Raw genomic sequence first — 14,243 nt, 5'->3', positions numbered from 1 at the left:
TCTTTCTTTTGTTACTAAATGTGCAGCGCCACATCTTCTATTCTTGTTGCCAGATGGATGTGGTTTAGCACAATACTATCCCATCAGCATTTCTTTTCAAACATAAGTCAGTATAATGCTGAGCTGGAGGCTATATAAAAGTAATTAACCACAAAGACAAATACAGTTTAAGTAGCTGTTCAGAAATCTGAGACATTGTGAAAAGTTATTATTTAAAAAACAAAAACACCTAAAATTTCCTGAAACATCTTGACCTTTTATACCTAACCTACAATACATGACTTCACACTTATGATGAAATTATGCCCTGAATTGACTTCACACTATTTTAGTTTCTTTTTTTGGAGATTCACAGTCTTCGCAGTTATATGAAGAAAAGGAAAGAAAAGTAAAAATACCACGAAGCTATAGATTATGTTTGTGGCTTTTTTTTACATTAAAAAAAAACCCCAAACCATCTTGCCCAGGTTTTGCTTTTTTACCACTAGAAGGTGCTAACATTACCATTAAAAAAGTTCACTGTTTAATGTTCCAAGTGTGACAAACGTGTATAGAAGCCTGGTGAGCCCACAGAGAAATGTATTCTTGTGTTTATTTTTGAAGAATTAACTAACAATAGTTTGATTTGAAAAGACAACATATAAAGGTTTTTTGTTTTCTTTTTTTTTTTTTTGCTCAAATGGGAAAACAATCATAAAATGTTGTTATTAGTGTTCAATCTAAAAAATAATATAAGGAAGGGATACATACAATAAATAAATAAAATCATCTCTTAGTCTTTCAAATAAAGTAAACTGAAATGTATTCTTGGTATGTTGAGATAACTCAGTGACAATGCTTCTTGAATTTTGTATCAAGGTAAAATATCAGACCAAGTCAACAGAAAATGAATGAATAAGATGTTCATCTCAGAGCAGAAGCAAGAAGAACTACAATCCTGCAACCTGCAGCATGAAAATCACAATCACAGAACGATAGACAAAATGAAAAGGCAGAGGACTATTTCCCAGATGAAGGAACAAGATAAAACCCCAGAAAAACAACTAAGTGAAGTAGAGATAGGCAACCTTCCAGAAAAAGAATTCAGAATAATGATAGTGAAGATGACCCAGTACCTTGGGAAAAGAATGGAGGCAGGGATCAAGAAGATGCAAGAAAAGTTTAACAAAGACCTAGAAGAACTGAAGAACAAACAAACAGAGATGAACAATACAATAACTGAAATGAAAAATACACTGGAAGGAATCAATAGCAGAATAACTGAGGCAGAGGAACGGTAAGTGACCTAGAGGAGAGAACAGTGGAAATCACTGCTGTGGAACAGAATAAAGAAAAAAAGAATGAAAAGAAATGAAGACAGCTTGAGAGACCTCTGGGACAATATTAAATGCACCAACATTCGAGTAATAAGGGTACCAGAAGGAGAAGAGAGAAAGAAAGGACCTGAGGAAATATTTGAAGAGATTATGATTGAAAACTTCCCTAACGTGGGAAAGGAAATGGCCACCCAAATCCAGGAAGCACAGAGAGTCCCAGGCAGGATAAACCCAAAGAGAAACAGGCCAAGACACATAGTAATCAAACTGAAAAAATTAAAGACAAAGAAAAATTATTAAAAGCAACAAGGGAAAAATGACAAATAACATGCAAGGGAACTCCCATAAGGTTAACAGCTGATTTCTCAGCAGAAACTCTGCGAGCCAGAAGGGAGTGGCACAATATGTTTAAAGTGATGAAAGGAAAGAATGTACAGCCAAGAATACTCTACCCAACAAGGATCTCATTCAGATTTGACAGAGAAATCAAAACCTTTACACACAGGCAAAAGCTAAAAGAATTCAGCACCAAACCAACTCTACAACAAATGCTAAAGGAACTTCTCTAAGTGGGAAACACAAGAGAAGCAAAGGACCTACAAAAACAAACCCCCCAAAATTAAGAAAATAGTAATAGGAACATACAAACCGATAATTACCTTAAATGTAAATGGATTAAATGCTCCAACCAAAAGACACAGGCTCACTGAATGGATACAAAAACAAGACCTGTATATATGCTGTCTACAAGAGACCCACTTCAGACCTCGAGACACATACAGATTGAAAGTGAGGGGGTGAAAAAGATATTCTGTACAAATGGAAATCAAAAGAAAACTGGAGTAGCAATACTCATATCAGATAAAATAAACTTTAAAATAAAGAATGTTACAAGATACAAGGCAGGACACTACATAACAATCAAGGAATCAATCCAAGAAGATATAACAGTTATAAATATATATGCATACAACATAGGAGCACTTCAATACATAAGGCAACTGCTAACAGCTTTAAAAGAGGAAATTGACAGTAACACAATAATAGTGGGGGACTTTAACACCTCACTTACACCAATGGACAGATCAACCACACATAAAATTAATAAGGAAACACAAGCTTTAAATGACACAATAGACCATATAGATTTAATTGATATTTATAGGACTTTGCATCTGAAAACAGCAGATTACACTTTCTTTTCAAATTCACACTGAACATTCTCCCAGATAGACCACATCTTGGGTCACAAATCAAGCCTTGGAAAACTTAAGAAAATCGAAATCATATCAAGCATCTTTTCTGACCACAATGCTATGAGATTAGAAATAAATTACAGGAAAAAAACTGTAAAAAACACAAACAAACACATGTAAGCTAAATAATACGTTACTAAATAACCAAGAGATCACTGAAGAAATCAAAGAGGAAATCAAAAAATACCTGGAGACAAATGACAGTGAAAACACGGCAATCCAAAACCTATGGGATGCAGCAAAAGCAGTTCTAGGAGGGAAGTTTATAACTATACAAACCTACTTCAAGAAACAAGAAAAATCTCAAATAAACAATCTAACCCTACACCTAAAGGAACTAGAGAAAGAGGAACAAACAAAACCCAAAGTTAGTAGAAGGAAAGAAATCATAAAAGAGCAGAAATAAATGAAATAGAAACAAAGAAAACAATGGCAAAGGTCAATAAAACTAAAAGCTGGTTCTTTGAGAAGATAAACAAAACTGATAAATCTTTAGCCAGACTCAACAAGAAAAAGAGGAAGAGGACTCAAAACAATTAGAAATGAAAAAGGAGAAGTTACAATGGACACCGTAGAAATACAGAGCATCATAAGAGACTATTACAAGCAACTCTATGCCAATAAAATGGACAACTTGAAAGAAATGGACAAATTGTTGGAAAGGTATAACCTTCTAAGACTGAACCAGGAAGAACTAGAAAATATGAACAGACCAATCACAAGTAAAGAAATTGAAACTGTGATTAAAAATCTTCCAGCAAACAAAGTCCAGGACCAGATGGCTTCACAGGTGAATTCTATCAAACATTTAAAGAAGAGCTAACACCCATCTTTCTCAAACTCTTCCAAAAAATTGCAGAAGAAGGAACACTCCCAAATTCTTTCTGTGAGGCCACAATCACCCTGATACCAAAACCAGACAAAGATCCTACAAAAAAAGAAAATTACAGACCAATATCACTGATGAAAATAGATGCAAAAATCCTCAACAAAATACTAGCAAACAGAATCCAACAACACATTAAAAGGATCATACACCATGATCAAGTGGGATTTATCCCAGGGATGCAAGGATTCTTCAATATACTCAAATCAGTCAATGTGATACACCATATTAACAAATTGAAGAATAAAAATCATATGATTGGGACTTCCCTGGTGGTGCAGTGGTTAAGAATCCACGTGCCAAGGCAGGGGACATGGTTTCAAGCCCTGGTCCTGGAAGATCCCACATGCCACGGAGCAGCGAAGCCCATGCACCACAACTACTGGGCTTGCACTCTAGAGCCTGTGAGCCACAACTACTGAGCCCCCGTGCCACGACTACTGAAGCCCGCATGCCTAGAGCCCATGCTCCACAACAAGAGAAGCCACCGCAATGAGAGGCCTGCGCACTACAACAAAGAGTAGCCCCTGCTCACCACAACTAGAGAAAACCCACATGCAGCAACAAAGACCCAACACAGCCACAAATACATAAATAAATAAATTTATTTTAAAAAATTTAAAATAACCCATTTGATCATCTCCATAGATGCAGAAAAATGTTTAACAAAATTCAACACCCATTTATGATAAAAACTCTCCAGAAAGTGGGCATGAGGGAACTTACCTCAACATAATAAAGGCCATATATGACAAATCCACAGCAAAAATCATTCTCAATGGTGAAAAACTGAAAGGATTTCCTCTAAAATCAGGAAGAAGACAAGGATGTTCACTCTCACCACTATTATTCAACATAGTTTTGGAAGTCCTAGTCACGGCAATCAGAGAAGAAAAAGAAATAAAAGGAATCCAAAATGGAAAAGAAGTAAAACTGTCACTGTTTGCAGATGACATGATACTACACATAGAAAATCCTAACAATGCCACCAGAAAACTACTAGTGATAAGCAATGAATTTGGTAACGTTGCAGGATACAAAATTAATGCATAGCAATCTCTTGCATTCCTATACACTAACAAGGAAAGATAACAAAGAGAAATTAAGGACTTGATCCCATTCACCACTGCAATGAAAAGAATAAAATACCTAGGAATAAACCTACCTAAGGAGGTAAAAGACCTATACTCAGAAAACTATAAGACACTGATGAAAGAAATCAAAGATGACACAAACAGATGAAAAGATATACCATGTTCTTGGATTGGAAGAATCAATATTGTGAAAATGACTATACTACCCAAAGCAATCTACAGATTCAATGCAATCCCCATCACATTACCAATGGTATTTTTTACAGAACTCGAACAAAAAATCTTAAAATTTGTATGGAGACACAAAAGATCCTGAATAGCCAAAGCAACCTTGAGAGAAAAAAAAAAAAAACAGAGCTGGAGAAATCAGACTCCCTGACTTCAGACTATACTACAAAGCTACAGTAATCAAGACAATATGGTACTGGCACAAAAACAGAAATATAGATCAATGGAACAGGATAGAAAGCCCAGAGATAAACCCATGCACCTATGGTCAACTAAGCTCTGACAAAGGAGGCAAGGATATACCATGGAGAAAAGACAGCCTCTTCAATAAGTGGTGCTGGGAAAACTGGACAGCTACATGTAAAAGAATGAAATTAGAACACTACTTAACACCATACACAAAAATAAGCTCAGAATGGATTAAAGAACTAAATGCAAGACCGGACACTATAAAACTCTTAGAGGAAAACATAGGCAGAACACTCTTTGACATAAATCACAGTAACATCTTTTTTGACCCACCTCCTAGAGTAATGGAAATATAAACAAAAATAAACAAAGGGGACCTAATGAAATTTAAAAGCTTTTGCACAGCAAAGGAAACTATAAACACGACGAAAAGACAACCCTCAGAATGTGAGAAAATATTTGCAAACAAATCAACGGACAAAGAATTCATCTCCAAAATATATAAACAGCTCATGCAGCTCAACATGAAATAAACCAAACAACCCAATCTAAAAATGGGCAAAAGACCTAAATAGACATTTCTCTAAAGAAGACATACAGATGGCCAAGAGGCACAGGAAAAGCTGCTCAACATCACTAATTATTAGAGAAATGAAAATCAAAACTACAATAAGGAATCACCTCACACTGGTTACAATGGGCATCATCAAAAAATCTACAAACAATAAATGCTGGAGAGGGTGAGGAGAAAAGGGAACACTCTTGCACTGTTGGTGGGAATGTAAATTGATACAGCCACTATGGGGAACAGCATGGAGGTTCCTTAGAAAACTAAAGATAGAATTACCATGTGACCCAACAATCCCACTACTGGGCATATACCCAGAGAAAACCATAATTCAAAAAGACTCATGCACCCCAGTGTTCATTGCAGCACTATTTTCAATTACCAGGTCATGGAATCAACCTAAATGTTCATCAACAGACAACTGAATAAAGAAGATATGGTACATATATACAATGGAATATTACTCAGCCATAAAAGGGAATGAAATTGGTTGGGTCATTTGTAGAGATGTGGATGGACCTGGAGACTGTCATACAGAGTGAAGTATGTCAGAAAGAGAAAAACAAATATCGTATATTAATGCATATATGTGGAATCTAGAAAAATGGTACAGATGAACTGGTTTGCAAGGCAGAAATAGAGACACAGATGCAGACAACAAACGTATGGACACCAAGGGGGAACAGCAGGATGGGGGTGGGATGAACTGGGATATTGGGATTGACATATATACACTAATATGTATAAAATAGAACCTGCTGTATAGCACAGAGAACTCTACTTCACTTCACTGTACAGTAGAAACTAACACAACATTGTAAAACAACTATACCCCAATATAAATAAATTAAAGAAAAAATATTTTAAAAAATTAAGAATTAAAATTAAAAATTATGAGTTGGACAATTGTTAGAAAAAAAAGATGTTCATCTCAACATTGTTTAAAATACTGTATAATGGCTATTTTATGGTATCTTCACATAGTAGACCTGTGTAATCATAAAAATGGTATAGATGTTTATTGTCTTGGAAAGCTACCATGCAATTTATTAAGTTAAAAATGCATGTTATCACTAATCATTAGAGAAATGCAAATCAAAACCACAATGAGGTATCAGCTCACACCAGTCAGAAAGATCATCATCAAAACATCTACAAACAATAAATGCTGGAGAGGGTGTGGAGAAAAGGAAACTCTCTTGCACTGTTGGTGGGAAGGTAAATTGATACAGCCACTATGGAGAACAGTATAGAGGTTCCTTAAAATACTAAAAATAGAACTACCATATTACCCAGCAATCCCACTACTGGGCATATACCCTGAGAAAACCAAAATTTAAGAAGAGTCATGTACCACAATGTTCATTGCAACTCTGTTTACAATAGCCAGTACATGGAAGCAACCTAAGCGTCCATCGACAGTTGAATGGATAAAGAAGATGTGGCACAGATATACAGTGGAATATTACTCAGCCATAAAAAAGCAAAATTGAGTTATTTGTAGTGAGGTCGATGGACCTATATTCTGTCATACAGAGTGAAGTAAGTCAGAAAGAGAAAAACAAATACCGTATGCTAACACATATATATGGAATCTAAAAAAAAAAAAGGTTCTGAAGAACCTAGGGGCAGGATAGGAAGATGTAGAAAATGAACTTGAAGACACAGGGAGGGGGAAGGGTAAGCTGGGATGAAGTGAGAGAGTGGCATGGTTATACACTACCAAATGTAAAATAGCTAGTGGGAAGCAGCTGCATAGCACAGGGAGATCAGCTCTGTGCTTTGTGACCACCTAGAGCAGTGGGATAGGGAGGGTGGGAGGGAGACACAAGAGGGAGGAGATATGTGGTTATATGTATATGTATAGCTGATTCACTTTATTATACAGCAGAAACTAACACACCATTGTAAAGCAATTATACTCCAATAAAGATGTTAAAAATGCATGTTAAAGTCGTTATGGGCAATCGGTGATAGGATGGACCCCGGTGATTCTTTAAAGTCTGTGTATTTTGGTTGGTGGAAAATGATGAAAAGGATAGAGTTCATGTCTATGTGGATGCTGGTTAGACAGAGATAGCGTGTGTAGATGCAGGATTTTGGGGTCATAGGGGGTCATGAGACTGCATAAATTTCCAGAAATTAATAGAAATCTTGGATAACCCTCGCCATGAAACTTGGCCTCAAGGCAACCTAGATCTCAAGGGACAAGGGAGTGAGGGCTCCAGGTAGCAGCATCCAGATTACATGAAGATGTGTGTGTGTGTGTGTGTGTGTGAGAGAGAGAGAGAGAGAGCACCTGCAAGTGATAGCAAGAGAGGGAGAGAAATTCACATATGGGAAGAGAATTGGGGAATGGAGAGAGAAATCAGTTGTGCTTATGAGAAACACAACTACAGTTATATCTGTAATCCTGTAATAGTCACATTTCATGCAAATATAGACTCTCTTCTGGTTTCCTCCCTGCTTCTGATTAGAAGTTGAATGTATTGCTCAATATCTCTGACAAGTAGATACCTCAAGTCTTTTGGGGGAAGTCCTTTCCATTTTGAAAAACGTCTGTGATTAGAAAGTTCTTCGTATAAAACTGAAAATTTCATTCATTCATTCATCTAACTAATGCTTATTAAGTGTGTACTACGTGCCAGGCATTGTTCTGTTTACTGGGGAGGCAGAGGAACTGTCGGGACAGTGCCCAGGCAGGAGTGGTGGCAACAGCAGCAACCTGCACCCACCAGCAGGGGCAGAGGCCACAAGGCAGCAATGCCAGATCAGTGCCAGCTACTGAGGAGACTTTTAGTGGCCACTGGGAGTAAGGGAAGCCACCCAGAAGCTGTCCAGGGGAAGGGATTTGCATGGGTCTAGAGTTCCAGCAACTACAATAACCAGAGATTGCTGTTATCATGTCCCACTTCTCAGAAGCTATACACACTCCTTACATCCCATCCTATGCTGGTTTGGTCAGGTTAACACAGGTTACACTACAAATCACATCTCTGCAATTCTATTCTTGAGCTATTTTATGCCATGGTGGGTCAATTATCATTACAAATCTCACCTGTCAAGATCTGAAGTTCTAAGACTATTATTTGCTGGTGTCAGTCCTAGATTTCTGCCACTTTTAAAAGTGATGAGCAGTATCTTCATCCAATCTATTTTCCATTATATTCACTAAAATATTACAAAAGAAGAATTTGAGATCAGACCCCGAGACATCATGAACATGTGCAGGGAGAAAAAAAGTCTGTTTGACAAAATTTGGATTAAACATCAGGTACAAATCAACACCACATATGCCATCATCCAGCCAGTTTCTGTTCATTTGCCACGAAGATATCGTGAGAGACGTTGCCAAGGGCTTTGATGAAATTACACATCTGCAGTATTACCACCAGTCTCCAAAGCTTATCAAAACAGGAAGTGGGCGGGTCGGGCCCAGATCTTTCCTTGTGATTGCAGACTATCTCATGGTGATCACGTCTTCATTTTCTACAAGCTTACACACTACTCTTTGACTAATTCATAATAGAATTTTGCTTAAGATGGTTATTACATTTATTTACCCTGAACTGTCTGCAGAAGTTTCTTTCTTTTATGAAAATTAGAAATGTTAGCTCATTTTCAGTTCTTCCACTATTCTGTGTGATTTTCAAAAATAATTATGTCAATAGTTAAGTAATATGTTCTGCAAGTTTTTTAAGGTCATATATCTAAGATAAGAAATAAGAATTTAGAGTTGCTACTTGCTTTTTATAGACTCCTCATTATCTTGGTCTCTGTTTTCTTCTTACTAATGTTCAGCCCATCCTATTCCCACCCTCCTCCATGGGATTCAGCCTTGACTGGGAAAAGCACTAACCAAGTAGATGCTGCCAGAGGATGGGACCAAAAAGCTGAAGCGAAGGCTTAATTGTCTGATTTAGATGAGAGCAGTGAAGGATGGTGAGATGAGGGCAAGCTAATTAGCGTCCATCAGGAAAGACAGAGCTAATGCATAGCAAATAGAAGGTCAAAGTTGGGGTTCAAAAACAAGCCAGGACTGGACTTCCCTGGCAGTCCAGTGGTTAGGATTCGGCACTTTCACTGCCCTGGGACCCAATTCAATCCCTGGTCGGGGAACTAAGATCCTGCAAGCCGCACAGCACGGTCCCCCCACAGAAGGCAAGCCAGGACCAGGAAAGAATGGTGTAAAGCTATTCTGTCAAATTCAGTGACCACTAATCACGCGGGCTCCTGAGCATTTGAAGTGTGGCTAGCACCACTGAGGAACTGAATTGTTGATTTCAGTTTAGTTTAAACTAATTTACTTTGAAATTTAAAAATTGAAGCAATGTAAAAATTTTTTCATTGAATACAACTCCATTGTTCTGAGAAGATTACATTGCACCTTAGCCATCGAATCATGTAAATGTTACTTTGTGCAGTGTGCATGGTGGGCCTGTGTCTTTTCTAGTATTACACATAAACACATTACCAATCTAGTTGGTGTCAACAAAATGATTTAAATGCTTTTCCCTACGCATCGATGTAACATTGTAACACAATTATTTGGATGTTTATACAGAAAGCACCAGTTACAGTGATACCTATGTAAATTGTAATTGGTAATCAAATGGAAATACTTATTATTTCAATTAAAACAGTTATATTATTGTTCTAATTTAAAAATTAAGTATGGACAAAATTTTAAGTTTAAAACTAGGGCATACTAGTGATTAGAAGCAAATGGAGATGCAGAAGCCAGTCCTACAACTAGAGCAATAAAGGAAAAAAAAAAGACTAGGGGAAGATGTGTCTCAAATTTCACAAGTCATGGCAATTGCAGTTTTTTGTGGCCAAGCAAAACAAAAAAGCAGTTTGCTTGATGTATAAGTGTTCGTTAAGATAATAAAGCAGACAATATTGAGACATTATCAGAAAATATATGGTTTATTTGATAAGTTTCCTCTCAACAGTCAAAAAGATTTGAAAAGAATAGACTAAATTAGTTGTCAGAAGTCAGAAATGAATATCCAACAGCAATTTAAAAAATTATGTCTAATAGGGTTTGAGCTTGTAACTTTAGCTAGATATTAAATGACTTAGATTCTTGTACAAAAGAGAAAATCATTTTTAGATGGAAACATGGTAAAAGACATTATTATTTCATTTCTGGAAATATTATAAAATTATTAGGAAAAGAGTAAAAATCATATTTTATAAAAAATAAAATATCTTCAATGAAGTCACCAAACAATTGCCCATGGAATACAAGCCCTTCTTAAGAATATCAAAGATCGATTGATTCAGAATTGGAAAGACTGCAAGTACTTTTCTTTAACACATTTCAAGTGCTTAGGATGAGTCATGCCTAATTAATACTTTGGTTATGTTTAGTCTCAGAGGACTTCCAAACTTATGAAGAAGTGTTGTCAACTCATAGACTAAAAAGCAAAATTCGTGGCATAGATATATTTGAAATTTTTATGACTGTCAAAGAATAATTTCAGCTAAATATGAAAAAAAGTTTTTTATATCATGATGGAGGTGCTTCAGCTGTTACATTAAAAATCTGGATTTATAGGAATTTAAAAATAAGAAATTGATGTTTCCCTTATTGCTTTCTTCCACAAAATGATACATATTGAAAATATTTGTGCTCAGTTTTCTGAATCAGACTCATGGAAAGTGTCATGTATACAGTTATTAAAATTGTTCCATATATACATGCCAATAGTATGAATCAGCACCAGTTTATGGCACTGTTGAAAGAAGTAGAAGACCCTGAATTTAATGATCTTGTGTTATTTACCAATGCTCATTGGTTGAGTTGTAAAAGAATTTTACCAAGATTTACTATGCTATTAACCCCAATTCAAGATTTTCTTGAAACAAAAGAATATTTGCCACATTTTCAATAATGACAGACAAAATTTGGCAGTTATGATTTACGTTTTCTCAGTCATATCACGCTGCATGTGAACAGGCAAAACTTTAGGCTCCAAGGAATAGAACAGCTTATTTGTAATCTAGATCTATAGATGTAAGAATTAATGTTGATATTGAAATTTTTCATAATACTAGTTAATAATGATTTTATACATTTTTCTAATATGAATTAATAGGCAGAATATTTTAATTATAACCAAGAGTGTTATGTAAATTGTCTGAAAAAAAATCCAAAAAAATTTGAAGAACATTTTGTTTGCCAATGATAAATTTGGAGTTTCTTTGCTTGCTCCCCCTCCAACTTTATTGAGATATAATTGACATATAACATTGTGTAAGTTTAAGGTGTACAATGTGAGGATTATGCAATGATTACCACAATAAGTTTAGTCAACACATCTATCACTTGACATAATTATCTTTTTTTTTCTTTTTGAGGAGGTGGTGTTGAGAACATTTAAGATCTAGTCTCTTAGCAACTTGCAAGTATACAATACAGTATTGTTAATGATAGTCACCACAATGTACATCAGATCCTCAGAACTTGTTCATTTTATAAGTGGAAGTTTTTACACTTTGACCAACAGAGTTGTTTTCAATTTATGCAGTACCCCCTTTGAATTTGAAATTAACACTGAATTGTCTTGTTAGTGAACTTACTAACCTTTGACATAGTTTTGAAATTGATACGCTTTTAAGGATTTCAAACCTTAGAGTTTGTTTTATTACGTGATGTTTGTGTAAGAAAAATTATTGAAAACTGTAAGACATCATCAATCAGCTAATTATTAACTGTACACTTAAACTAGGTGGACATATAATCTAAAATTTAAAAACTAGTTTCAAAAAGTAGACAAAAATTTAAGATCATGAGCTTTTCAATATGGCTTATATTTGTAGTTTCATATTGTTTAAAAGTGCTTCAAATGTATGGCTGGAAAGTTGCTCTTTATACTGTAAATATTGCTGGGGTAATATCAGATTGCAAACTGTAAAAACTAGTTATTTTTATGGAATGATAAAGTTAACATTGTGATAACCAGTTTTCAATTCTCACTCGAATTGTTGATATAATTTTAATAATCTAAATAATCTGTTTTATAACCAACATCATTCTACTGAATTCAAGTTATGAATGTTGCATGATCAGATCTCTGAGTGGGCCTGAATGGTGAGACCTGGAACCGATTCAGGTTTGGTGTTAATGACCTGTACCTGCAGAGGACGCGTTCTTGGTAACCTAGTCTTTTGAGCACACTGCACATGAGAACTTAAAGGTTGGCATTCAGCTCCTTCCTGTTGTCTGACCGTGTAAACCAAACATCTCTCATAACCTCTCTTCACTGATGGCTTCAGGTCTGTTGATCTTATTCCCAAGAATCAGTATAGACACATTAGAAATGGTTTCAACTGTCATTAGTGAATCAAGTTCTCCTTTTGATTCTAACAGCCTTTTATGATCTGCACAATCCACCAGAACTGTAATGCCATTGATAGCAGGAAGGTAGTTTTTCCACACTCTTTGATCTTGAACATGTTTACCCAGATCAAAAGTTGCAAAGGTCATGCCAGTAATGGTTAGTTCTTTTGAAAGGGGAGGTAACATCGGGACATGTGTCCAAGTCTGTCATCTTTTAGCATATATAGCAATGTTGTCTTTCCCACATTATCCAATCCAAGAAATACCAATTTGCCAGTTCTCTTATATAATCCTAAAAACTGTAGCATTCTGCTGAAACTACTGTATATCCAATCAAATATGAAGGACCTATCCATACCTTAGAGTCTGCAACTGAAGACAATGCTATTCCTTGCTTGGCATTGGCCCTACAGCCTCTGACGCTGAACGGCAAATTGTGATGATTGCTTGATGTGCTTTTGCTTCAAAGTCAAATCAATTCTTCTTGGAAAAGATGAACAAGTTTTGTCAATGTGGATGCAAATTTTAAAAGAAAAGAACTTTTCATATTCAATTTAGTTATTTGAAAATTTTTAAGTATATTTGGAACAACTTGGGTATGTGATACTACTTTCTCAACTTTGAATTTTTAAAGATCTTAAAATTAAAAAAAAAATTTAAATCAGCTCAAGTGTTTTGATATAAATTTACATCTGAATTGAGATGTGCTCTCTGTGTAAAATACATATGAAAATGTAGTACAAAATGTAATACAAAAACAGTAAAATATTTCTATATTGACTACATGTTGAAATGTTAATATTCTGGATATAATGAGTTAATAAAAATAAGTGACAATTTCACTGCTTTTCACTTTTTAAAAAGTAAAAAAATTTAAATTACATATATGGCTCACATTATATTTCCACTGGACAGCATGAGTCTAAGGCTCTTGTCATGAACAGTGTAGGAGTGTCAAGAACTCACCTTTTCATACATACATGGGGATGTGCAGCTACTTCAAAGGACCAGAAGCAGAGTAGACAATTTTACACCTTTCCATGTCTGTTGGATTGTCATCTCAAAAGTGGGGTGCAGCTGGCACATGTTTAACAATTGGTTCTCTGGGGTAAAAAAATCTCTGTTTTTTACCATTATCTAGTTTCCATGGTATAACTACTCCCACCATGGTCCATTTCAAGCTATCAAGTGGACATCGCTGGGAGTTTGGAAGAAATACTGATAATTGGCTCTTGCCAGCAGGTAGCAGCCAGCTTCAGTACACCACTAGCTGGGACTATCTATTATTCTTCATTGTTTCTGCAGTATCTCACATAGAGATCAACAAAGAGTAAGCCCATTTTAAGTATTTGTTGAAT

At 35.7% G+C, this 14,243-nt stretch overlaps 1 pseudogene; it reads right to left on the bottom strand.

The window, feature by feature from the left end:
* Positions 1-12,589: 12,589 nt before the first annotated feature.
* On the bottom strand, positions 12,590-13,241 carry LOC116758296 (annotated as a pseudogene).
* Between the last annotated feature and the right edge of the window lie 1,002 nt (positions 13,242-14,243).

This window comes from Phocoena sinus, chromosome 8 (assembly GCF_008692025.1).
Source record: "Phocoena sinus isolate mPhoSin1 chromosome 8, mPhoSin1.pri, whole genome shotgun sequence".
In the NCBI taxonomy this organism is placed as follows: Eukaryota; Metazoa; Chordata; class Mammalia; order Artiodactyla; family Phocoenidae; genus Phocoena; species Phocoena sinus.
This window is presented reverse-complemented; position numbering and strand designations above follow the sequence as displayed.